Source organism: Taudactylus pleione, unplaced genomic scaffold (assembly GCF_031769625.1).
Source record: "Taudactylus pleione unplaced genomic scaffold, aTauple2 ptg000010l, whole genome shotgun sequence".
Taxonomy (NCBI): Eukaryota; Metazoa; Chordata; class Amphibia; order Anura; family Myobatrachidae; genus Taudactylus; species Taudactylus pleione.
The window spans coordinates 11,335,278-11,361,248 of NW_028284413.1; positions in this window are offsets into that span (position 1 = coordinate 11,335,278).

Genomic DNA, 25,971 nt, shown 5'->3' on the forward strand with positions numbered 1-25,971 from the left:
AGACTCCAATGCAATCACACTGTGATCGCAGTGACCACCCAGACCCATTGCAGAGTGATTGACAGGAAGTGACCGTTTGGGGGTGTTGACAGGAGAGTGGTCGGTGAAACGTAGGCGTGTCATCGTTAAGTGTGTACCTAGCATAACCGCTGACCAGGCCTCATGATAGTCACAGTACTGTACCTGCATCCTCCTTCCACCCTCCCCCCACAGTGTGTTGGGCCTCCCTGTGTACTGCCCAAACACATCTGCCAGAGATCCGGTACTTTCAGATAATTAAAAAAACAAACAAGATAGAATTGTAATTTAAGATTGTTTTATTTGAATGTCATTTATATTTATACAGTATGCAAACATGGATGCACCCCCCTCTCTCCCTGTCCGTTCCCCCCTCCTTTCTCTCTCCCTGTCCATCCCCCATCTCTCTAAAAATGTTAACATGCATAAAGATTTTCTATTAACACTTTTTATATATATATATATATATATATATATATATAAATATAGCTGCATATATATATATATATATATATATATATATATATATATATATATATTTCAACACTGCAGCACACGAACGTGATGACTACAAGACTGAGCGGAGAAACCCCCAGGCGGCCATTTTAAAGAGAATATTTTATTCCACAAAAATATTTTTTTTAGATTTTGAAGTGGGCATTAAGACTGGGTTTAAAAAAAAAAGTATACTAATTTCTTCATCTGTTTACAGGTCCAGTCTCTGTAATACAGAATTTCTAAAAGGGTTACCTGAGAGCTTCTCCAACCAAGTAGAAAAGAGAGGGGGGTTTAACCCCCTATTGTTCCTCAGCACACTGAACCATACCAGCAACAATATATGGTAATAGAATTTCAGAGATATTAGTTGCATGCATTTGCAAATACATGGGATGCTGCTAGGCCTCGTCAAGGATTCTCTGTCACTAGCAGTCCCTACACTAAACAGTTCACGTCCGGGTGCAGAGCACCCCAAAATAACGTCCAGCCCCGGACCCCCCCAGGGCATCACACAAAAAATTGAAAAAGAGTGACAGTGCAGTGTAAAGTATAGAAGTGTGCAAGTAATTACTAAGTGTTAAGGGGTTAAAATATATGTGAAAAATTACATGAATAATAAACAAACATAAAAAGGTGATGTGAAAAGTAACTATGTGTATTAAGTGGTGATGCCCTCAGGAGGCCCAGTCAGAGCAGCCACGGGGGCCCTAGGCCCAACCGCTCACCCCAAATGTAATGTATGCCAATTAAAGTCTCATAATAAAGGCACATATATATTTTTTGGCAAATGTAAGGCCTCATGATAAAGGCACATACATAAATGCATCCAAATTGAGAGCCAGCTTACCTGGGAGTCACCCCTGGGAACTCCAACTAGCACTACTATAACCAGCATGCCCTGCTAATGCTGGCTCATTCATGCATCTCAGAACCACAAACAAAAAAATGGCAGCTGCTCAATCAATCTGGTAGTACTTTTTCAGGTGCATGAAAGGGAGGGGTCATACCAAGTAGAAAAGAGAGGGTGGTTTAACTCCCTATTGTTCCTCAGCACACTGAACCATACCAGCAACAATATATGAACACTATATGGTAATAGAATTTCAGAGATATTAGTTGCATGCATTTGCAAATACATGGGATGCTGCTAGGCCTCGTCAAGGCTTCACTGTCACTAGCAGTCCCTATGCTAAACAGTTCACGTCCGGGCGCAGAGCACCCCAAATTAAGTCCAGCGCAGGACCCCCCCAGGGCATCACACGAAAAATGGAAAAAGAGTGACAGTGCAGTGTAAAGTATAGAAGTGTGCAAGTAATTACTAAGTGTTAAGGGGGAGGCATAGTAACAGAGATGGGGAGGAGGAGGGGGAGGCACAGTAACAGAGATGGGGAGGAGGAGGGGGAGGCACAGTAACAGATGGGGAGGAGGATGGGGGAAGCACAATAACAGATGGGGAGGAGGGGGGAGGCATAGTAACAGAGATGGGGAGGAGGAGGGGGAGGTAAGTAACAGAGATGGGGAGGAGGAAGGGGACTCACAGTAACAGATGGGGAGGAGGACGGGGGAAGCTCAATAACAGACGGGTAGGAGGGGGGAGGCACAGTATCAGAGATGGGGAGGAGAAGGGAGGCACAGTAACAGAGATGGGGAGGAGAAGGGAGGCACAATAACAGATGGGGAGGAGTTGGAGGCACAGTAACAGATAGGGCGAAGGAGGGGGAGGCACAGTAACAGATGGGGAGGCACAGTAACAGATAGGGAGAAGGAGGGGGAGGCACAGTAACAAATGGGGAGGCACAGTAACAGAGGTGGGGAGGAGGGGGGAAAAGCACAGTAACAGAGATAGGGAGGAGGCACAGTAGCAGAGATGGGGGAAGCATAGTAACAGATGAGGAGTAGGGCATAATAATACAGATGACTGCTCCTCTCCCCCTCCTGACAGAAGTGGACCAGAGCAGAGACTATCCAGCTGCAATCAGTGACCCCCTGCCCCTTCACAGTATAATTATTTCGAAAATATGAGGGGGGGTGGGTTGCCGGAATCGGTATGATTTACCACTGGACCCATGCCCGGCGGTTGGAATCCCGACAGCAGCTTCCCGGCAGAGGAAGAACTCCCGATTATCCTAAGGTAAGTATTGACTAACCTAATGCCTAACCCTAATCTTCCCCCCCAGTGCCTAACCCTAATCCCCCCTCTAAGTGCCTAAACCTAACGCCCCCTTCTTCGCCGCCTAAACTTAAGTCCCCCGGGGGGTGAACCTAACCCTAAGTTCCCCCCGGGGGTGCCTAACCCTCACTTCCCCTAGCCTAAACCTAGGGTTCCCCCCCAGGAACCCTAAACTAAACCCCCCCGTCGTGGGTATCCGCGCTCAGCGCCCGGCGTCCCTTCGATCGGGAGGTCCAGCGCCGGTCTCCCGGCGTCAGTAAAATGACAGGCATCTAGATTTAGATGCCTGTCATTTAACCATCGCCAGGATTAAGCAGTCGGGAAGCCAGCTATCGGGATTAGATCCGCCGGCTTCCCGACTGCATACCGGGGTGTCAGTTCCTTTCATTGCAAGGGGCGCTTTGTCCTCTAGACACACCCCGGCTCACAGTTCTGGCTGGCAGGGGCTCACACTTGTTCTCACCCAGACACAGGAGCAGGGTTGCTGGTGGTGACTAGTGGATTAAGCAGTGACGCTGATTGGAGGACACACAACTTACCGACTGCCGCTGTCAGCTCTCTCTGACCGGGCCTCCCGAATGTCACTTCAACTCCTACACTGCCTCCCCAGCTCAAATCTCTGGCACACCCCCAACCCCTTCACCCACGTCGCAGCTCCTGCTGGCAGGGAGCAGGGTTGGTGACTACCGCACGTTACTCACTGCTCCCACTGTTGGCTACCACATGTCACGGCTCCCCCTAAAGCCTAAACGGACTTCACGACATCTGCTTCCCCTCCAACAGCGTCCCGGCCCCCTTGGCTGTAAACTACGTACTCACCTTCCCCCAGATCTCCGGTGGACGCTGACAGCAAGATCCTGTCCCACGCTGATGCACACTGCAGAGTGCAGAAGCTGCTGCTGCTCCCACACAGGCAGACTCCAGGAAATCTGAATAACCCGGCCCACCCAGGTGACGCGTTGAACGGCCAACCTATCGTACGTCGGCAGCTTGGCCATACACACTGCACGATGCACCAATATATCTGCAGATATATTGGGAATCAGCTGTGCAACAGAGCCGACGCGAAATGTCTGTGAACGACGTAGTTCACAGACATATCGTTTGTACACACTGGCAGACTGGTACCAGATATATTTGCCGATCAATTGATCGGCCAACATATCTGTCAGTGTGTACCCACCATTAGTGTCTGCATTGCATAAGCTACCTGCTCAACCAAGTGGCCAAACCTTCCTTGGAAATCGTGTTTGCTTTTCGCCATAGGGGGCTCTTGTTCAAGCCATTGCACAGACCATTTTATCAGCTTAGTTACTTCAGCATTCCTGCCATAACATACCTCTTAAGCCATTTAGTTATGTGATGCTTAGGTTCCTGGAGACATTCTAATTTACATCTACACAGACCTTGGGAGAACATAAGAACAGTCCTGTTCATCCTGGAAAGGGTGGGGGCTGCTGAGGGAGAGGGCAGTGTGGAACTATAAGGATCAGCAACCCACACTACTCTGCGTTCACTCTACTAGGGAGTAGCTTCATGCTAGGAGTGCTCCTATCTTCTGCCTAACGTGGTCTCCCTACACGCAGATCGTCTAAACATCAGAGTAAGACAATTTAGGGTTCTGACATCTTTTTATTTGAAATCAATCTCTGCATTTATATCTGTATGTTTTGTTTATTTAACTGTTTTTCTTTGTAACTTAACCCTGGAGATCTTTTCTCAATAAATCCTAAAAATGTATCAGCATTATCTCTGCTCTATGAATGCACATGCCTGGAGAGGCCCATGCTACATCTGTGTAATAATTGTGGATTTTTAAGTATGATTTAAGTGTCTGGTGATCACAAGAGCGCTATTCTTAATACTCGTGGTGGCAGTTCAAGTAAAACCCACGTCACAACCGCCTACCTGCGTCAGGTTGGCGTATCTGAGTGGAGGCTGGGGAGCGGTGCTGTGACAAACTGGTGGCCGTGGTGGGATTGATCTTTTTGTTTTTATCGTAACAGCTTAACTGAATTAGCAATGTGTGCTTCCTCAGAAAGTCAGCACCGTAATTTACAAGAGTATGCTCAGAGTATGAGGTCCAGAATGACAATGAGTATCGGCACCTGAGGAGGAATGACCTTGTGGTCATGTGTATGGAAAGAAACATTGCCTGGGCTAGCCAGAGCAAACAGTGACTGATCCGAGCACTCACGGAGGCTGATCAGGATCTTACTGCTGAAGGTAGCCAGACAATGGACAACCCTGCTGCAAAAGGCTCAGCCTGTACTGGACTTTACAACGAATGCCCAGAGGGGGTCAGACACCTCTGCTGGGTTAAGTGAGTCTACACTGGAGAGTTATCTTCAAACTGCTATCAGGCATATGAAGGAAGTAGACCCAGCAAAAGCCATGCAGCTGGTGCAGCACTACCAAGCGACTGCTGACAGGGAAGCTGAAGCTGCAGAGTGTAGGGCAGACCGAGTAGCTGCAGAGCGCCAGGCTGAACGCAATTTCAGCTGGAGCTAGCCAAACTCTGCGGCCAAAACGCCATCTGTGAACCAGGTAGGAAAAATCCCCAGCACGACCATTGTGTGTTGAAGAAGGATGGCGACCTTGATACATTCCTGAGTGGATTTGAAAGAACTTGCAGACAAGTTATGCTGGAACCCAGCGTATGGGCCAGCTATTTAACACCAGGACTGAAAGGGAAAGTGTTGGAGGCATTGCCAACCTTCCCCAAGAACTGGATGGTGATTACTGCGCCATTGAGGAAGCACTGCAAAACTATTTAACCTCACCCCGGAAGCTTACTGGCCAGAAATTTAGAGACTCAAAGCGGGCTCCCTCTGACACCTGTGCTGGACTGTTAGTGCAATTGTCAACCATGCTGCATCAGTGGATTGACGGATTGCAAGGAACGGACTTTGATAAACTAAAAGACCTCATTCTGCAGGAGTAGTCCCCACACTGTGCCCCGTGGAGGTAAAAGAATTGGTCATGAATCGTGACCCTAAGTCGTTGCAAGAAGTGGCCAGCTTGGCTGTACATTGCGACCAGGGCTCTGGCAGCAAATAAATCATTTGGGATGTCCGGGCAGCCGGCCTGGAAGGACAGGCGTCCTGGAGGGCCAGCAGGTGTTTTATTTGCAACACGGTGGGGCACATCAGTGCCAATTGTCCCTCCAAGAAGAAGTCAACGTCCCTTCCTATGGGAGGCCCAGCATGGGAGTCTGTACCATCTTTCCTTTGTGCTGGGGCACCCCAGAAGCGACCACAAGGCAATATGCAAGAAGTACAAGTCTACGACCAGGTAACAATTGGCATGCGTGACTCTGGGCTGACGAGACATTGATACATCCAGACTTAGTATGCCCCGAGATCATTTTACCTGGGAGAACAATGTCTGTGCAGGGAGTGGGCGGAGTACATTCTGTGGTACCCCTAGCCGGGGTTTGTTTATTGGGGGCAGGTTGTGAAATCCGTTATGTTGGGGTACTTGCGCACCTGCCTGCCACTGTATTGCTGGGTACAGATCTAGGTAGTATGTATGCCACATACAGTATGTAATTGACCATAATGTTGTCCCTGATGTTAAGCCACATGTTAATCATTTTACTCTACAGCGAACACCGATGCCTGTATGTAATGAAGGGTCAGTATGCACTGTGGAAGATGTTGTTGATAACTCAGCTTGCCAGGACAGAGACTGAAAGATGTGATCATGCATGTTCTAGCATAAAACCGAGTAATGTACCATTAGCCAATGAACTCATAACTGTAACAAAGTCAGGGCAAAATATAAATGTAATGAGCAGCCCTGTAACCAAGGTTTTAGCAGTGACTACGGGAAGCTGATGGATGCAATCCTAACCTCTGGCTTCCCGACTGTCTAATCCCGGCAATGTACAAATGACAGGCGTCGGCATCCCGACGCCTGTCATTTTACCTATGCCGGGAGCCCGACACCCGGCACCCCCATCGAAGGTAAGCCGGGCGCAGATAGCCGTGCTGGGGGAGGGTTAGGTTTAGGGCTCCCGGGGGGGACTTAGGGATAGGCACCCCCCCCGGGAGGGTTAGGTTTAGGTTAGGCACCCCCAGGGGGGAGGTTAGGGTTAGACACCCTCCTGGGAGACTTAGGCTTAGGCAGCGGGAAGGGGGGGTTAGGTTTAGGCACTGGGGGGAGGTTAGGGTTAGGCACCCCTAAAGGAGGGTTAGGGGGGGAAAGATTAGGGTTACTTACCTTTAGAAGCAGTCAGGATCTTCACCCCTGCCGGGCATGCGCTGTCAGGATTTGAACTGCCAGCCGCCTGTCCAGTAATACATGCCGGTCCAGTGTCTACACACAGTGCTACACTAAGGAAAGCATGTACATTAACTCCTGGAGGCAGCAGCACTGAAATAGTGTGTATTAAGCCCTGCAGGTGTGGAAGAAAGCTCACTGGAAGGCAATCCCCCTTCTCCCCCCCCCTTTCTCTCCTGTGAGAGCTGAGTAGGTAAGTCAGCCTCCCAGTCTGCGGCCCTCCGCTGAGCAACAGAGTCTGTTTGAAGCATGTCAGAACACAGACCCAACTTTGGAGTCTGTAAGGGGTCGTGCTAATCAGGTGTGTGCAGAAGGTGACCCAAATAGAATATTTTGGGGAACAGGGCTTTTGTACAGAGAGAAAAACATTAACAGTGGGCATTAAGATGTAATTACTGAGAGGCAACTGGTTGTACCACAGTATTACAGGATGGCTCGATGAAGGTGGCCCATGAAATTTCCCTGGCAGGACATTTAGGTGTGGCCAGAAATAAGGCCCGGTTAATACACAATTTCTACTGGCCTGGCATGATGACCGTCATAGCTAACTACTGTTGTTCATGCCATGCATGCCAGGTGGTTGGGAAATCTGATGATTTGAAATGGGCTCCCTTCATGCCCTTGCCAGTCATCTCAGAACATTTTGAATGGGTTGCTGTAGACGTTGTCGTGCCCCTAGCTATTCCCAGTAGCTCTGGGAAGAAATATATTTTGACAGTGGCAGATTATGCCACCCGGTATCTGAAAGCAGTGGCACCCAGACAGATAAGGTTGCTGATGCCCTTATAGCCATCTTTTCCAAGGTGGTGTTCCCAAAAGAGATGTTAATGGACCAAGGTACCCAGTTCATGTCAAACCTAATGCAGAGCCTCTGTATAAAGATGCATGTTTATCACCTTATAACGACCCCATACCACCCACATATCAATGGTTTCGTGGAATACCTCAATAGTACCCTGAAACAGATGCTGCTGACCTTAGTGGAGTCCCAGGGAAGAGACTGGCTGTGGTTCCTACCATACCTCCTCTTTGCATACCGTGAGGTGCCGCAGGAATCAACCGGATTCTCACCCTTTGAACTCCTATATGGGCGCAGTGTGCATGGCCATTTAGATTTGATCAGGGAAGAGTATGAGGGTAAATGATAAAAGGGAAATGGGGGATAGGAAACTTCTGCACAAGTCAATATGTTTATTAATCTTTAATTCATAATAAACCCCAAATAACAGATCACCAATTGTATTATTGATAAAGCGGTTGGGGGTGCTGCCTGAGGACACTAAACGATTGAATAGACGAAAAGAGAAAACAAGGATGTCCTCTTTGTTGGCGCACTAATAAATTCTTATAAAATATAACTTTTATTTTTATTATTAAAAAGATCAAAACTTCATGAAATGAAATATGTTATAAATATCATCCATGTAAATTTAAAAATAAATTAACTAAATATGGCTTGGTTGTATGTGTCTCTATTATTAGTGGATCATAAATCATTTATTAACCACCAAAAGGATACCACCTAATTAGCTATATTATATTTTAGTCAGTTTAATTAGGAAAACTATTAAGCACTTTCTAATAAAATGACTGGTACACCACACTGGATGCTGCAACAGTTTCAATAACACAACAATCTCTTGAAAGGAAACAATGTTGCAGATTCTCTGTATATTGATTTTACCAGTGTACATGCCGTGAAACACCATGAAATAATACTGGTGTTACAATGATCAATGAGACCAGCATTCAATTACAAGTATGAAAGCTGCTTAAATGAAACATACTGCCTGATTAGCTGGGTTGTAATTTAATAAATTTAATTAGGAAACTGTCGCGCACTTTCAAATACAATAGTTGGTACACTCGACTGACTACTGCAATAATTTCAATATCACGACAATCTCTTTAAGAAGAAACAATATTGTGGATTCTCAGTATATTAATTTTACCAGTATACATACAATAAAACACCATAAGAAAACACTGGTGTCGCAATGGTCACTAAGATTCAATCACAGGTGTGGAGACTGCTTAGAATGAAGCATACAGCTCCATCAGATTGAATCAGAACAATATTTAATAGACAAAAAATGTTTTTGGTATACATAGATTATAAGTAAGTACCACTATAATGGGTTCAAATTAGTAACCAGTAAATTAAATTTATCTATATGTGTCCCATGAGACTCCACATAGTAGTACCTATGTTCTGATAATCGATGCACAAACGGTTATAATGCTTGTGTGAAATGTCAAGAGAGTAACCAAACCCAAAATTTAATTAGGGTGTGTTACATATATGGCCTCATTAATGGGTTTATAAATACCCTATATATCAGTGCTGTTTAATAATGTTCTGAGACGCCTCTTAACAAAAATACAGCTTCTCCATTGCTATACCATAGAGAGTAAATATATTGTATTTATATAACAGTCATACTCTCAGTGAGGTAGAAAAGGAAGGCTGTTGTCTCTAAATAAATCAATTATATTGCAGCAATTATCCTGCTAGGTTCAGAAATACAGGCAGCTCTCCCTACTAGTATCACACATAAGTCATATTTAGGTACAACGATCAGCGTTCATAAATGAATCAGTGCAGCTTAGGTGTTGGTGGAGAAAATGGCTACATTCACCATTTAGATATACATATATTTATAGAACACTATACTGAGTAGTAAAAACTACTCTCCGCCGCCGACATACGTTTCACTCACTACTAGAGTTTTGTCAAGGCAACCGGAGTTTGCCGTGAAGCTGTCTAATATTCACATAGAGGAACCAATCATAAGGGCCCTTAAGATCACATGCTTTCATTAGCCAATAGAAGGTGTTGGAGAGAATGGCCATTCATCTCTCATTCTAGATCCTCACACGTGTGAGCATCCTCCAATAGAATATTACAAGAACTAAGGGTAATAAAAGAAATGGTGATTATTATCCTTAAGAATATCGACAATACAATAAATAATTTAAAAAGGCAGTTCAAGAGTGGTAAACGGTAATAATATTCTCCGGAATTCTATAGACAAACATTATTGATCAGCTGATAAAGAAACCAATAGATACAGAAATTCTGCTATATTAATAAAATAGAACAGACTACTTAACATAACACAATATGTGATAATGTGCTAGATTAGATAAATAATATGAATAAAAAAGTGATCACGTCGTGACAAACGTGTTCAGTGGAGATTAAAATATAGAAAAAATAATAATCTCAAAAACTATTATAAAACGTGAATTAAATAAAAACGTGAAAATTAAAAATATTTTTGTTGGAATAGAGTGAAAAAATAATGTGTCTGGTAAGGAGTATGATACAAAGTGTGAAGCAAATAAAGTGAATAAATGGATATGTTAAAATGATATGACATCAAAATTGATGTAAGTGACTATAAAAGAAATGCAAATAAAGTGATCAATGAAGTGATACATCTATATAAAAATTATAAACTAACTATAATATTATAAAACTAAATATATCATTGAATGATCGATGTGTTATGAAACTGTCTTACGATAACTGGATTTCACGGAGTTCACGGAGGCTGACATATTCTAACTGTGGCCATTACATCAATCCCCTCACCCCAATAGATCCAACCATGGGATCATACTGACAGGAGGGTGACTCAAAACAGTCACTTCCAATCCCGCCAGCCCGAGCAGGGCTCATATTATCCTCCTATTATAGATAAAGTCTGTAATATATAAAGATTAATATATTCAACTACTCCAATTTCCATGTAGATATGGATTATTGGGCCATAAGGGGATTGGAAAAGATAGATGTATATCTGTTACCTAACATGATTAAAAAATTTAAAAAGGAAGAACACTAAGAAATACATTTAAATAAATAGATATCAATACCAATAGTACACACTGCCCAATCTATAAAGAGTGCATATCATAATATATAATTAAGTAATAATAATTACAATTGTTATAATAACATATATGTAGAAAAATAAGAAAAAAGTGTAGCTATTAATCAAGAATATTAAAAGTATCTGGGCAAATAGTGCATACTATCTAGATCATAAATTACCAAGCAGTTATAATAATTTAATTCTAAATATCTAATTAGAGAAAAGGCAAAAAACTGTTGAATTCATTAAGACCATTGTGGTGAATACACTTCATCAAAAAGATCATTTTTGTTTCAAATTTGAGAAATTCCTTATCCAGATCACCTCCTCTTATACCCAATTGGATCTGTTTCATACCGAAGACTTGTAAACCCTTAGGGTTTCCCTCATGAAATCTTAAAAAGTGTTTGGCCATCGGGGTAAGGGTTTTAAATTTGGCTTTGTCAATACTAGAGTTTTTGATAATATTGACATGCTCCAGTATTCTCACCTTTAAGGGTCTGATCGTTTTCCCGACGTATTTCATATCACAAGGACATTTTAACTGATAAACTATTCCAGTCGAATTACAATTAATGTAATTATTGATGTTCCATTTCTTCCCTGAATTATCATAATAGAATTTCATCAGGTGCATATATTGGCATGCTTTACTGTTTTTACAGCTGAATGAACCATTAGTGGGATAAATTGGCTTCTTGATAGATGTTAAATGACTCTGAACCAAAATGTCCTTGAGATTCTTCGAGCGTCTGCAGCTCATTTGGATCTTAGTGGGAAGCAAAGTGGCCAGGTCATAATCCGTGAACAAAACTGGCCAATGTTTTTGTAGAATTTAATTTATATCTCGCCATTTGTTATTAAATGTCCCCACATACCTCACTGGTTCCTCCCTATTTGTTTTTATTTTAGGGATCAATAGGGAACTCCTGTGGTAATACTTGACCTCATGCCTAGTTCTTTTAATCAAACGGTTGCTATATCCTCTCTGAATTAGTCTCTTGCAAAGTTGTTCTTCTCTTTCATGATAAATATAATTTTCTGAGCAGTTTCTTTTGGTTCTCAGCATTTCGCCTTTAGGTATACCTTTTAAAGTAGCTGGCAGATGGGAACTTGTGAAATGAAGAATACTATTGGTGGCAGTCGGTTTTCTATATATGTCAGTAGTAATATAACCATCCTCCAAGATATTAATAGTCAAATCCAAAAAGTGCACTGAAGATTGGCTTGTTTCCCCTGTAAGTTTTAAGTTAAGACCATTATTGTTTAGTTTATCTTACCATCCCAAAGTACTAAAATATCATCTATATACCGTAAGTATATTAGGATGTGATCTGTATACTGCTCGTGATCTTCCACAAAAACGTGTTCCCTTTCCCACCACCCCAGGTAGAGGCCAGCATAGGTGGGTGCACAAGCTGTACCCATAGCTGTGCCTCTAACCTGGAGGTAGAATTTATCTTCACAAGTAAAGAAGTTTTTAGTTAATACAAACTCTAATAATGTAAGTAGGAAGGGCTTCAGTTCCTGGTCCCTACTCATATCTAGAAAGTACTTTGCAGCCTCAATCCCTTTCTTGTGATGTATACTGGTATAGAGGCTTTCTACATCATAGGTAGCTAACCAGGTCCCAGGAGTAACAATTAAGTCATGTAATTTGGTCAAAACGTCCGTGGTGTCTTTGACATAAGAGGGTAAAGCTAAGACATATTGTCTGAGATGTTTTATTGTATGTATACTGGTAAAATTAATATACTGAGAATCCGCAATATTGTTTCTTTTTAAAGAGATTGTCGTGATATTGAAATTATTGCAGTATTCAGTCGAGTGTACCAACTATTGTATTTGAAAGTGCTCAACAGTTTCCTAATTAAATTTATTAAATTACAACCCAGCTAATCAGGCAGTATGTTTCATTTAAGCAGCTTTCATACTTGTAATTGAATGCTGGTCTCATTGATCATTGTAACACCAGTATTATTTCATGGTGTTTCACGGCATGTACACTGGTAAAATCAATATACAGAGAATCTGAAACATTGTTTCCTTTCAAGAGATTGTTGTGTTATTGAAACTGTTGCAGCATCCAGTGTGGTGTACCAGTCATTTTATTAGAAAGTGCTTAATAGTTTTCCTAATTAAACTGACTAAAATATAATATAGCTAATTAGGTGGTATCCTTTTGGTGGTTAATAAATGATTTATGATCCACTAATAATAGAGACACATACAACCAAGCCATATTTATTTAATTTATTTTTAAATTTACATGGATGATATTTATAACATATTTCACTTCATGAAGTTTTAATCTTTTTAATAATAAAAATAAAAGTTATATTTTATAAGGATTTATTAGTGCGCCAACAAAGAGGACATCCTTGTTTTCTCTTTTCATCTATTCAAGAGTGGGAGGGTAAGCTAGCCGCCCCTGAACAGTCAGTGGTACACTATGTAGTACAGTTCAGAGAGAAGCTGCAATCTCTGATGGAGATGGCGCAGGGTAACATGAAAGCTGCGCAGGTGAAACAAAAGAGGTGGTACAATTGCCACGCGATAGAGTGCATACTGGAGGTAGGGCAGAAGGTCCTGGTTCTAAACCCACTGCTGCAGAACAAGATGCAGGCTGCCTGGCAAGGATCCTACTCCATAGTACAGTGCATCTGAAGTCCACCCTAGCTCAGTCTCCTGTGCTGCAAGCCCCAAAATTTACTGATGCCTCTAACTACGCTCTAGGAGCTGTCCTCAGTTAAGTAGATGGACAGGGAAATGAGCACCCAGTCCTCTGCTTGAGTAAGAAACTGCTGTTTCCTATTCCCCGAGAGGTGGCCTATGATATGCCACTATTGAAAACAAATGCCTAGCTATTGTGTGGGCATTGCAAAAGTTGCAGCCGTACCTCTATGGGAGAGACTTTATTGTAATTACTGACCATAACCCACTCAGCTGGTTGAACAAGGTTGAACAAATTGCTGAGATGGAGTCTCATTCTGCAGCAGTACACATTTACCATTCAACACGAAAAGGGGATGGAGAACGGGAATGCAGATGGACTCTCCCGACAAGGAGACGAGGTAGTTGCCGTGGTACAGGAAGTAGTAATGGATGATCGACATCTCTCTGCGCCATTTTTAGGATGGAGGTGTGACCATCGCCATGTGTTATGACGATTCTTCAGTCACATGTCATGACTGTATGCTTTCTGTGTGCCCTGGGTAAAGTGTGCTAACGGTATTATGAGTAACAACCTGGTCGTGACCCTGATGTGTATTATTATAGTTCCCCCAAAATGTATGTTTCATGAATAGATAAAAATAAAATCTAGGTACCTGCGCCTCAAAATAGTTGCCGCTATCAAGTGCCAGAGGGTAGTCCCTAAAAGTTACCCAAAAATGAATGCAAATCAGAACAAATCAAATAGACAGCACAAACGGTAAACAGTCAAATGTCTTGATCAAAAGCAAAATAACACAATACTTGTAAATGTATGAATGCTCTGAATAGTATGTTATCTCAGCTCCAAACACTTCACCCCAAAAAAACAAGTCCAGGTTACCACACGTTCTGTGGGACTATAAGAAGTTTCTCCTGTGTGGAAATCTTTTGGAAAGATTACAAGGATCTGGACTTGTCTTTTTGGGGTGATGTGTTTGGAGCTGATATACCATACTAATTATTCTGCTTTGTTCTGGTATGAACTCTTTCATAGTATTCATACATTTATATGTATTGTATTGTGTTGTCTTGCTTTTGATCAAGATTTTTGACTGTTTACCTAATCAGTTTACGCTAAGGGGTAAATTTACTAAAGTGAGAGTTTTTAGAAGTGAGTTTTAGAAGAGATGTTGCCCATAGCAACCAATCAGATTCTACTTAACATTTAACTAGCACCTTCTAGAAGATAATAGCTAGAATCTGACTGGTTGCTATGGGCAACATCTCTTCTAAAACTCACTTCTAAAAACTCTCACTTTAGTAAATTTACTCCTAAGTGTCTATTTAATTTGTTCTGATCGATGGTTCATGATTGTCTGTTTGGTATGAATTGCTAGTTTCAGTGTCTGCATTGCATAAGATACCTGCTCAAGCAAGTGGCCAAAGCTTCTTGGAAATAGTGTTTGATTTTCACTGTAGGGGGCCCTTGTGCAAGCCCTGTGCACAAACAGGTAAGGCTGGTAGAATGTCATTTTATCAGCTTAGTTACTTCAGCTTTTCTGCCATAAATTACCTTTTAAGCCATTGAGTTATACGATGATTGGGTTCCAGGAGACGTTTTAATTTACATTTTCACAGATCTTGGGAAAGGTTAGTGTGGAACTTTAAAGATCAGCAACCCACACTACTCTGCGTTCACTCTACAAGGAAGTAGCTTTGTGCTAAGAGTGCTCCCATCTTCTGACTAATGTGGTCTCCCTCCACGCAGATTGCCTAAACCTCAGAGTAAGACAATTTAGGCTTCTGACTTCTTATCCTTTTCTTTTATTTGACATCAATCTGTGCATTTATATCTCTGTCTTGTTCATTTATCTGTTTTTCTTTGTAACTTAACCCTGGAGATATTTTCTCAATCCTAAAAATGTATCAGAATTTTCTCCGCTCTATGAATTCACGATCCTGGAGAGGCCATGGTACATCTGTGTAATAATTGTGGATTATTAAGTATGATTTAAGTATCTGGTGATCACAAGAATGCTATTCTAAATACCCTTCGTGGTGGCAGCTCGAGTAAAACCCACGTCACAACCACCCACTTGCGTCAGGATGGCGTATCTGGGCACAGGCTGGGACGCGGTGCTGTGACACATAGTAGTATAGTCTTATTTTAATTTATTTACAGCAGCATTGATGTAGGGTCGGATTAATAATGGTGCGGTTGGAGCTGCAGCTCCAGGCCCCCCCATGAAAATTGTCCTAGAGGATCCGCTGGAAGCTGACAGTGTGTACAGGAAAAAAATATGTTACAGCCAGTGCTGGCAGCTGTCCGAGGTCCTGCTCCTTCTAACAACTCCACGAAACACCCTCCTACCCAGCTAGTATGCTGGAATCACATAAAACAATAGTAATCAGTCCAGTACTCTGTTATTGTATGTGATTGCAGCATACTAGCTACCATGCATACTAGTTTCAGCATAGTGGCTACCATGGGGATGGGTAGGGTTTGGTGTCCCTTGCGCCCTTCACACAGGTGGTCCCCTGGTGGCTAGACCATGGGAAGGGTATTCAGTGTGCAACCCTTTGACATAAAAATGCACATACGCAGACTGGAGAGACGCCATCTACCAGCTTCCTTGGTTCCTCCTCCTTGCAAAGGCTTTAACAGAACCCATTTACTCTTGCTGTGTGAGCAGGCTCTGAGCAGCTTCAGGGCAGGCTGCAGTGCATAGCCAAAACAAGACCCTGATCAGGGATACATGAGTGGGGATGGTAGGAAAGGGAGTTAAAAAGTATACTATTATATTAATCTGAGTAAATATTTGCCTGCATGTAGCAGGCAATGTAAACTCTGTGTCACAAGCGTGGAATTTAGGAGCTGTGTTCCCGGACTGGGCCTTGGATCTGTATTACTTGGTGCAGACGCTCGCTGGAGGAGACTTGGCTTAATGAAGTTTCTCCGCATGAGAGGGTGCAGCGAACTGACAGGAGTTTGAGGAATGCGGCAGTAACGAGGTAGCTAGGAAGCTACGTGGAGCGGCTGGATAGCCGAGGGTAGACGTTGGTAGCTGAGTGGCTACGTGGAGCGGCTGGATAGCCGTGGGTAGACGTTGGTAGCTGAGTGGCTACGTGGAGCGGCTGGATAGCCGTGGGTAGACGTTGGTAGCTGAGCGGCTACGTGGAGCGGCTGGATAGCCGTGGGTAGACGTTGGTAGCTGAGCGGCTACGTGGAGCGGCTGGATAGCCGTGGGTAGACGTTGGTAGCTGAGTGGATACTTGGAGAGGCTGGATAGCCGTGGGTAGACGTTGGTAGCTGAGTGGCTACGTGGAGCGGCTGGATAGCCGTGGGTAGACATTGGTAGCTGAGTGGCTACGTGGAGCGGCTGGTTAGCCGTGGGTAGACGTTGGTAGCTGAGCGGCTACGTGGAGCGGCTGGTTAGCCGTGGGTAGACGTTGGTAGCTGAGTGGCTACGTGGAGCGGCTGGTTAGCCGTGGGTAGACGTTGGTAGCTGAGTGGCTACGTGGAGCGGCTGGATAGCCGTGGGTAGACGTTGGTAGCTGAGTGGCTACGTGGAACGGCTGGATAGCCGTGGGTAGACGTTGGTAGCTGAGTGGCTACGTGGAGCGGCTGGATAGCCGTGGGTAGACGTTGGTAGCTGAGCGGCTACGTGGAGCGGCTGGTTACCCGTGGGTAGACGTTGGTAGCTGAGCGGCTACGTGGAGCGGCTGGTTAGCCGTGGGTAGACGTTGGTAGCTGAGTGGCTACGTGGAGCGGCTGGTTAGCCGTGGGTAGACGTTGGTAGCTGAGTGGCTACGTGGAGCGGCTGGATAGCCGTGGGTAGACGTTGGTAGCTGAGTGGCTACGTGGAGCGGCTGGATAGCCATGGGTAGACGTTGGTAGCTGAGTGGCTACGTGGAGCGGCTGGTTAGCTGTGGGTAGACGTTGGTAGCTGAGTGGCTACGTGGAGCGGCTGGTTAGCCGTGGGTAGACGTTGGTAGCTGAGTGGCTACGTGGAGCGGCTGGTTAGCCGTGGGTAGACGTTGGTAGCTGAGTGGCTACGTGGAGCGGCTGGATAGCCGTGGGTAGGCTTGCTTAGCTAAACTAAGAAACTAGTTGCACTGGCAACTTGTGTGAGCATTGGGGATCCTTTTATAGTGGACACTGGGAGCTGACAGGCTGAGAGAGAAGGAGAAGGCTCCTCATTGGTGGTAGTGGGGTCACATGGGCAATCCAAGATGGCCGCGCCCATGGACCAGAGGACAGCGCTTCCTGGAGGTAGTCAGCGGGGACCAGCGGTCAGCAGGAGCCATCGTGGGAGCAGCACAGCAGCGGGACCCTCCAGAGGACAACAGCGGAGACTGCCTTGGGAGAAGAGGAAGGAGCATACAGCGCGGGAGCCGGAAGACAGAGCGGGTCAGCGCCCGCACAGGTAAGCGACGGGGTCTGATTCTGGGGTCTCCAGGCCGGCGTGTGACAGTACCCCCTTCTTCAAGAGTGGCCACCGGACACTTCCTTGGTTTATGAGGAAATTTCACATGGAACGCTTTGACCAGACGGGGTGCATGGACATCAGAGGCATTTATCCAGATTCGTTCCTCCGGACCATAATTCTTCCAGTCGATGAGGTATTGAAGACGGTTGTATCGACAACGGGCATCTAAGATTCTGTCAACTTCGAACTCCTCTCCCTGCTGTGTTTGAACACTAGAAGCTTTAGGCAGGACCTTCTGAAATCGGTTTAAGACTAGTGGTTTTAAAAGATAAATATGGAAAGAACTTGGAATGCGAAGAAATGGAGGAAGCTTTAACTTGTAAGCCACAGGATTCAAGACTTTGATGATTGGGAATGGACCAATGAATCGCGGAGCAAATTTCATCGAGGGTACTCGGAGTCTTCGGTTTCGGGTAGAGAGCCAGACCATATCCCCAGGTCGGAAATTTGGAACCGCTCATCTTTGGCGGTCAGCAAATCTCTTGTACCGGGCTGACGTTTTAGTCAGAGAGGAACGAACCTTTTCCCAGATGTTGGAGAACCGTTGAAGGGACATTTTGGCCGCAGGCACATCTAATGTGGGAAGAAGAGGGAAATCTGGCACTCGAGGATGTTGACCAAAAACTGTAAAAAAAGGAGTTGAGCTGGTGGACATGTGATAATGATTATTGTGGGCAAATTCGGCCCAAGGAAGAAGTTCAATCCAGTCATCTTGGGAGGAGGAGACAAAAGTGCGCAGGAACTGTTCCAGGTCTTGATTGACCCTTTCGGTCTGACCGTTGGTCTGGGGATGATAAGCGGTAGAAAATTTGAGTTTTACCTGAAGGGCTGAGCAGAGTGACCTCCAGAACTTCGCTACGACCAGTACTCCCCTGTCGGAGATGATCTCTTGAGGAAGGCCGTGGAGCTTGAAGATCTCTTTTATAAAGCTCTGGGCGAGTAGAGGTGCAGACGGAAGCCCAGTAAGTGGTACGAAATGAGCCATTTTAGAAAAACGATCCACGATAACCCAAATTGTGTTGTGGCCCCGAGATGGAGGAAGATCAGAGATGAAATCCATAGATAGGTGAGTCCATGGCTTAGATGGAATTGCAAGAGGTTGGAGTTGACCGTGTGGAACCCGCCGAGGTATCTTGTGTTGGGCACATTTGATGCATGAAGACACATAAGACCTGACGTCCTTTTTCATCGAAGACCATCAATAGGACCGCTGGATAAATTCTAGGGTTTTATCCATACCCAGGTGACCAGAGAACCGGGAAGCATGAGCCCAATGCAGTAACCTCTTGCGGAGTTCCGGAGCGACGAAAGTCTTCCCAACCGGGGGTATAGAAGATAATTGGGTAGAGGCGAAGAAAGCTGAATTCAAGATTGGTTGGGGCTGTTCCATGGGTAGATCAGGGTTGCTCGTCATGGAACGGGAGAGTGCGTCGGCTTTGAGGTTTTGTGAACCGGGGCGATAGGAGACTTTGAAGTTAAATCTGGAGAAAAACATTGCCCACCGGGCTTGACGAGGGTTCAAGCAATTTGCAGATTTAAGATAAAGGAGGTTCTTATGGTCAGTAAAAATGGTAATGGGGTAATGAGCTCCTTCTAGAAGATATCACCATTCTTCGAGGGCTAGTTTCATGGCGAGTAACTCTTGATCTCCAATGGTGTAGTTCTTCTCTGCAGGCAAAAACTTCCGGGAAAAGAAACCACAGGGATGAAGTTTTTCATCTTTAAATCGCTGGGAGAGCACTGCACTGACACCTTCAGAGGATGCGTCCACCTCCAGGATAAAGGGCCGGGTGGAGTCTGGTTGCTTTAAGATGGGAGCGGAGATGAAAGCTTGCTTAAGAAGTTGAAATGCAGAGGTAGCTTCGACGGGCCATATAGTTGGATCTGCTCCCTTGCGGGTGAGGGCTGTAATCGGAGCTACCAGAGTCGAGAAACCTTTTACAAACTTGCGATAGTAGTTGCCAAATCCTAGGAATCTTTGTATGGATTTTAAGGAAGAAGGAAGAGACCAATCAAGAATGGCTTGTAGTTTTGACGAATCCATTTGAAGGCCTGTTCCGGAGATAATGTATCTAGGAATGGTACACTTGAGACCTCAAACAGACACTTCTCTAATTTGCAAAACAGTTGATTGGACCGCAACCTCAGAAGGACTTGTTTGACCTGGTCTTGATGAGTTTGGAGGTCTTGAGAAAAAATCAAAATGTCATCTAAGTAAACGACCACACACTTGTACAAGAGGTCCCGGAAGATTTCATTGACAAAAAACTGGAAGACGGCCGGAGCATTACAGAGGCCGAAGGGCATAACGAGATACTCGTAGTGCCCATCCCTGGTGTTGAAGGCCGTTTTCCATTCATCGCCTGGACGGATACGAATTAAATTATAGGCTCCTCTTAGGTCAAGTTTGGAAAAAACTGTGGCTCCCTTGACTCTATCAAATAACTCTGTAATGAGAGGAAGAGGGTAGCGATTCTTAATAGTTATTTCATTAAGACCCCGGTAGTCAATACACGGGCGCAAGCCACCATCTTTCTTTTTTACGAAGAAAAATCCAGCCCCTGCTGGAGACGTGGAAGGTCGAATGAAGCCTTTATTTAAGTTTTCCGTAATGTACTCTGACATGGCCTGAGTCTCAGGGAGAGATAGAGGGTAGGTTCGGCCTCTAGGAGGATTCTTCCCGGGAATCAGATCTATGGGACAGTCCCAATCACGATGGGGAGGTAACAGGTCTGCGCTCTGTTTGCTAAAGACATCCTGAAACCCATCGTAGGCTTTGGGCAGGTCTGTAGAATCCCGTACAACGGAAGATCTGATAGGTATTACCCGCTGAAGGCAACCTTTGAAGCAATTGGAACCCCAGGAGATTATTTGCATGGTGGTCCAATCCATTTGAGGTGAATGTCTCTGTAGCCAGGGTAATCCGAGGACTAAAGAATGAGAGGCTTTGGGAATCACTAGGAAGGATAGTTGTTCGGAATGGAGCACCCCAATGGTAAGTTTAAGTGGTGTTGTACGATGGGTGATGGTTCCACTAGAAATGCGACTACCATCGATGGCGGTTAAAGTGATGACTCGAGGCAACGCTTCCATGGGGATTTGATGCTTCTGGACAAATTCAGTAGTGACAAAGTTCTCTGCCGCTCCGGAATCCAGGAGAGCTAATACAGCTTTGGAACCTCGAGGACACTTTAAATGAGCCTGGATGGTGGAATCAGACTTCCTTTGTGATTCAATGGCAACTCCTAACTTAACCTCTCTTTCATAAGTTAGGAGGAGGCATTTCCCGGACGAATGGGACAAGTTTTAACTAAATGTTGAGGAGATCCGCAATACATACAGCGGTTCTGCCTCTGCCTTTTCTGCCGCTCCTCAGCCGATAAATGAGAGCGGTTGACCTGCATGGGTTCTTCGCCCAGAGGAGAAGAGGGTAAGCGGGAAACTGGACGTGGCCTTCCACGATCAAATCTGCCTCTTTCCAAGGCACGCTCCCTGTGACGGAGATCCACCTTGTTGCAGAGAGAGATTAACCCATCCAAACTGGTTGGAAGGTCACGGGAAGCTAGGTCGTCTTTGAGCCTTTCAGAAAGGCCACTCCAGAAGGCAGCGATGAGGGCATCCTCGTTCCAATTGAGTTCTGAAGCCAGAGTCTGGAACTGGACTACGTATTGGCCGACGGTCCTGCTGCCCTGATGGAGGCGTAGAATATCAGCTGATGCGGAAGTGGTTCTTCCGGGTTCATCAAAGATTTTGCGAAATGTAGCAACAAATTCAGGGTAGTTGGAGAGCAGGGGTTCCGACTTCCAAAGGGGAGAGACCCAATCGAGTGCTTGGCCAGAGAGTAGAGAGATGATATATGCCACCCTGGTTCTGGCCGTCGGAAAGTTGGTGGATTGTAGCTCGAATTGGATTTCGCATTGGTTTAAAAAACCCCTGCATAATTTGGGGTTGCCATCGAACTTGCTCGGAGGGGAAAGCTGAAGACGAGCAGGAGGTAGAACCGGAGGAGCAGGTGACACCACAGGAGGAGAGGCGGCTTGGGAGCCAGCGGGAGCGGGATGAGCCAGTAAGGACTGAATGTTGTCCAGGCGTGACGACATATCTTGGATAAATTGAATCAGCTGAGCCTGAGAGGTCTCCTGTCTTTCCAGACGGGATAGTACATCCTGCGAGGCTTCTATCCCAGATCCTTGACCACTTGCCGAGTCCATCTGGCCAGTACAAACTGTCACAAGCGTGGAATTTAGGAGCTGTGTTCCCGGACTGGGCCTTGGATCAGTATTACTTGGTGCAGACGCTCGCTGGAGGAGACTTGGCTTAATGAAGTTTCTCCGCATGAGAGGGTGCAGCGAACTGACAGGAGTTTGAGGAATGCGGCAGTAACGAGGTAGCTAGGAAGCTACGTGGAGCGGCTGGATAGCCGAGGGTAGACGTTGGTAGCTGAGTGGCTACGTGGAGCGGCTGGATAGCCGTGGGTAGACGTTGGTAGCTGAGTGGCTACGTGGAGCGGCTGGATAGCCGTGGGTAGACGTTGGTAGCTGAGCGGCTACGTGGAGCGGCTGGATAGCCGTGGGTAGACGTTGGTAGCTGAGCGGCTACGTGGAGCGGCTGGATAGCCGTGGGTAGACGTTGGTAGCTGAGTGGCTACGTGGAGCGCCTGGATAGCTGTGGGTAGACGTTGGTAGCTGAGTGGCTACGTGGAGCGGCTGGATAGCCGTGGGTAGACGTTGGTAGCTGAGTGGCTACGTGGAGCGGCTGGTTAGCCGTGGGTAGACGTTGGTAGCTGAGTGGCTACGTGGAGCGGCTGGTTAGCCGTGGGTAGACGTTGGTAGCTGAGTGGCTACGTGGAGCGGCTGGATAGCCGTGGGTAGATGTTGGTAGCTGAGCGGCTACGTGGAGCGGCTGGATAGCCGTGGGTAGACGTTGGTAGCTGAGCGGCTACGTGGAGCGGCTGGTTAGCCGTGGGTAGATGTTGGTAGCTGAGTGGCTACGTGGAGCGGCTGGTTAGCCGTGGGTAGACGTTGGTAGCTGAGTGGCTACGTGGAGCGGCTGGATAGCCGTGGGTAGGCTTGCTTAGCTAAACTAAGAAACTAGTTGCACTGGCAACTTGTGTGAGCATTGGGGATCCTTTTATAGTGGACACTGGGAGCTGACAGGCTGAGAGAGAAGGAGAAGGCTCCTCATTGGTGGTAGTGGGGTCACATGGGCAATCCAAGATGGCCGCGCCCATGGACCGGAGGACAGCGCTTCCTGGAGGTAGTCAGCAGGGACCAGCGGTCAGCAGGAGCCGGCGTGGGAGCAGCACAGCAGCGGGACCCTCCAGAGGACAACAGCGGAGACTGCCTTGGGAGAAGAGGAAGGAGCGTACAGCGCGGGAGCCGGAAGACAGCGCGGGTCAGCGCCCGCACAGGTAAGCGACGGGGTCTGATTCTGGGGTCTCCAGGCCGGCGTGTGACACTCTGGGTTGTGTAACACTAGAATGGATGTGATCTATGACTGCTGTGTGCAAACTTACACTATGGCCTCCATTTCATACTGGTACTTTTTGCTGGTGGCATATTTGGTTTAGGATCACAATGATACTAATGAATATGCTATACCTAACCTTACCCTTCTGGCAAAGTACTGCTGTGTCCCAGTCCTTGTAGGAGCCCTCTCCTGTGTTCTTGTCAGAGGTAAGCTAGTAAGCAATGTGCATGTGATATACGCTTTCACCCAGCGGGGACTCAACAAAGCCCGGAAGGCTTCACTGAAGCTGGAAAGGCTATTGTTGGTTTCCCTATGGCAGAGGTTCCCAAACTCCATCATTACAGTCCAGGTGTTAAGGATATCCATGATTGACTCCAAATGGTTAAATCAAATTGACTGAGGTAATAATTAAGTCACCTGTACCGAAGCATGGATATCCTTAAATTATGGACTGAAATGGCGGGGTTTGTGAACCTCTGCTCTATGGGAACCATACGGCTAACACCATCTGTACATGGTGTAAATAGTACAGTGACAAATAGTGGTAAGCTAAGCAAACTGCTGTTTTGCTAAATACAGATGTCATAACCCCTTTAGCAAAGACCCGGCCGGAATAATGTCACAAGGTTTTGTCAGAGGGCTGGCCTAAGTAACATCCACAAAGTCTTAATATAGCTTTGAAAGCCAATGGTAGAATTCACATTCATTATACTGTGCTATTGCCACCCAGCAGATGATAGACCAACAACTTATTGCAGGAAAATCTGTGCTTTTTATTGTTCAATTCACAAATAGCACAGCAGACTTTTGTAAGGATGACACCAGGTGACCCTCTTGCTAGCTAGACACAGTTCTGGTGCCTAGTCACGGCCAACTAGTTGGCATTGGTTGCCCTGTCTACAAGAACAAACAGTGCTTTTTCCTCCACCCAATCACTACAAATCACAGAAAATGACATATCAGTTACCCCCATATGGTGCACCTGTGTGCTGCAGAGGGCATTTAGAGCTGTTTGCACTCTGTAGGAGAAATGTAGCAAATAAGCCTCTTTTGGCACATACCCCTCCCCTTTGCATCGCCAACCTCATTGATGTAGACCCTCAGAGAGCGCATCTCTGCATACAAATGCGGATGCGTTTGTCACTGACACCCTTGGCCTATGATCCACTGCAAAATGGTAGGACTGGAGGTTTTTAATTAATTTCTTGTCTCGCTGCTCTACACCTAGCTTTAGGAATGTGGTATGGACTTCCTCTGTCCACTACCCCTGGGCATGTAACTACAGTATATCGTGTTCTACCCAATTTATCTCAATTACCTTTTTATAGACATTTGCTGAGGTAACATCTACAAGCTGGTTCTCAGCCAAAGTCTTTCAACGGAAACAAGTTAGATAACCCTGACCAATATAAGTCTTTGTTGGGAGGCGTAGCACCTTCACCCAAGGTTTCACCATCCATTTAGCTGGCGGAGGATTATTCTCCCAAATGGTACTCTGATTCTGGTATTGTGGCAGAGCATGACACTCTTTCTCTCCCTTTTCCTCAAGCTTTTCCATCAAGGCTAGATCTCCGGCTGGTGATTCAATTTCCGGAGTGTCCAGCTGGACTCACTTTTGAAGGATCAGTTTGCACAATGAGAAAGCTCTGCCTAGTATTACACGGTGAGTTAGGGGCAACTGCCGCTATTACCGTGACTGTCCATTTACGGTAACAGGAAAAAAAAGAGTCCTGTCATATTCCTTGGCAGACCCGTAACACAGAACGTTTACTTTGGACAATTTGTGAGACTGAACCTTTGGCAATGTGGACAGGGTCGGCGCTACCTTTAGGCAGGCTTTAGGCAGCTGCCTAGAGTGCAGCCACTGGAGGGCGCCCCTGGGTCCAGAAAAAAACATGCTGGATGTCTCTGAAAGAGACATCCTATTTTTTTTTACAGTGCGCTGGTGATGGCCTCATGTCTAATCTGCTGCAGTTGTGGCTATCTGTCCTGACACCACTGTGACCCATCACCTGTGCTAACAGTGCAAGCAGCTCTCTAGCGGTGGCCGTCCAGCCTCGGCACTGATGTGGTACTGTCACTGTGCATACTAGCATGCGGCCACCGTCTCTCTCTCGTCCCCTTCATTTGCAGAAGGCGATAAGTGAAGGGTCAGGCTGACCGGAGTTACCGCTGAAAATATTAATGGACCACTGGGACCGGAGTGTACATGTGAGTGTGACATTTACAGCCACTGGGACCGGAGTGTACATGTGAGTGTGACATTTTGAGCCACAGCCAGTAAGTAAGAAAGGCAAGTTGCTGGCTTGTGTACCTAACCGAGGGATAGGATGGGGTGCTAGGCTGAAGCTATGCCTAGGGTGCCAAGAAACCTTGCACCGGCCCTGAATGTGGAGCTGGACACCAAGGACAGTTTACTAGCCGAATCCACCAGAGCCAGCACCGGATGATAATTCATAGCCATGCGGATCAAACAGGACTTCCCGGTAACTGAACTCATAGTACA